Here is a 2299-nt window from a genome sequence, read left to right as displayed (position 1 = left end):
GTCCGCTTTTCCGGAGATTACTTTGCTGATCAACTTGATTACAAGATATTTAGGGTTAGAAACAATTAAAGACCAATATGTTCATGATGCTGATTTTAGAGACGTGTTGCTGCATTGTAAAGATGGAAAAGGGTGGAATAAATTCATCGTTAGTGATGGGTTTGTGTTTAGAGCTAACAAGCTATGCATTCCAGCTAGCTCTGTTCGTTTGTTGTTGTTGCAGGAAGCGCATGGAGGTGGCTTGATGGGATATTTTGGAGCAAAGAAGACCGAGGACATACTTGCTGGTCATTTCTTTTGGCCAAGGATGAAGAGAGATGTGGAGAGGTTTGTTGCTCGTTGCACAACATGTCAAAAGGCAAAGTCACGGTTAAATCCCCATGGTTTGTATTTACCTCTTCCTGTTCCTAATGCTCCTTGGGAGGATATATCTATGGATTTTGTGTTGGGACTACCAAGGACTAGGAGGGGACGTGATAGTGTGTTTGTGGTTGTTGATAGATTTTCTAAGATGGCACATTTCATACCATGTCATAGAACTGATGATGCTACAAATATTGCTGATTTGTTCTTTCGAGAAATTGTTCGCTTACATGGTGTGCCCAACACAATTGTTTCTGATCGTGATGCTAAATTTCTTAGTCATTTTTGGAAGACTTTGTGGTTCAAATTGGGGACTAAGCTTTTATTTTCCACCACTTGTCATCCCCAAACTGATGGTCAAACTGATGTTGTTAATAGAACTTTATCCACTATGTTAAGGGCTGTTTTAAAGAAGAATATTAAGATGTGGGAAGAATGTTTGCCTCATATTGAGTTCGCCTATAATCGTTCATTGCATTCTACTACAAAAATGTGTCCTTTTGAGATTGTCTATGGCTTCTTGCCACGTGCTCCTATTGATTTAATGCCTTTGCCAAGTTCTGAAAAAATAAATTTTGATGCTAAGCAACGTGCTGAATTGATGTTAAAATTGCATGAAGCCACTAAACAAAACATAGAGCGCATGAATGCTAAGTACAAATGCGCTGGAGATAAAGGTAGAAAGCAATTGATTCTGGAACCTGGGGATTTGGTTTGGTTGCATTTGCGAAAAGATAGATTTCCAGAACTGAGAAAATCCAAATTGATGCCTAGAGCTGATGGTCCTTTTAAAGTGCTGCAACGAATTAATGAGAATGCATATAAGCTTGATCTTCCTGCAGATTTTGGGGTTAGTCCCACATTTAACATTGCAGATTTGAAGCCTTATTTGGGTGAGGAAGATGAGCTTGAGTCGAGGATGACTCAAATGCAAGCAAGGGAGGATGATGAGGACATCAACACCAGCGATACATCCTCTCCGACACAACCTATAGCTGGTCCTCTTACTCGTGCTCGTGTTCGTCAACTTAATAATCAAGTGACTTCCTTGATAAGCTCGTGTCCATCTTGTTTAGACAATGGAAACACGTGCACTCTTGTTTTGATTAGAAACCAAGGAGAAGACTGAAAGGGAGAAGGACTCACGCTCGCTGGATTCGGACAGCAGCAAAGCGCCAACTTGTGACGGTTACCACGGTTGCATACGGATACGGATTCAGACGCTTCAGGACTTGTTGGAAAGCTTATCAAGTCTACTTTCATATGAATCAAGTCCCATGTCAATACCTGTTCGGCAGCAGCGGCAATGATCCAATTACCGTCGATAGGTCTTGCTGTCCAGGGTGCTGCGTCACCTCATTTTGGGCTGATGGCCCATGTATCAAGTTGGGTCCATTAGGGACGCGTCCTAGGGTTGGAGGACGACCCCAACACCTCTTTGGTCGTCAATCCATCTACTTATATCCCTCTAGAGTCTCCATGGTCGTTGGGTTTTGTTTAGATCAAGTTTAGCCTTCGCTACTTGCTTGTAGGCGCGCGTGCAGGATCAGCCGCCCGTCTCCTTGTCTTCGGAACCCCATTGTTGATTCAGATTCAGTTTGAAACCTTCAATTCATCTTGCAAATTCAGTGCTTGTTTCCTCGTTCTTGCAGTTCTTCGATTGCTTGCAGGACGGGAGCCCTAGGGGCTGGTTGTCGCGCTCCACAAGATCGTGACGGCTATTGAACGTGGTGTATCGGTTGCTAAGGCGCGGTCTTGAGGGCTGTAGTCGGGCCGTGAACATCATCTCCATCCACCAATCGAGTTATCCCCGTCTCTCATCAAAAGATCAGGCAAAAACCCTAGCGGGTTCGCATCACATATCTTCTACCAAAACTAACACTGTCTCTAAACGAACCGAAGCAAGATTCCATCGTCGCAGAAATGAAAGTTGACT

Source organism: Sorghum bicolor, chromosome 6 (assembly GCF_000003195.3).
Source record: "Sorghum bicolor cultivar BTx623 chromosome 6, Sorghum_bicolor_NCBIv3, whole genome shotgun sequence".
NCBI lineage: Eukaryota > Viridiplantae > Streptophyta > Magnoliopsida > Poales > Poaceae > Sorghum > Sorghum bicolor.
The sequence above is the reverse complement of the archived record's forward strand: the minus strand, read 5'-3'. Positions refer to the sequence as shown.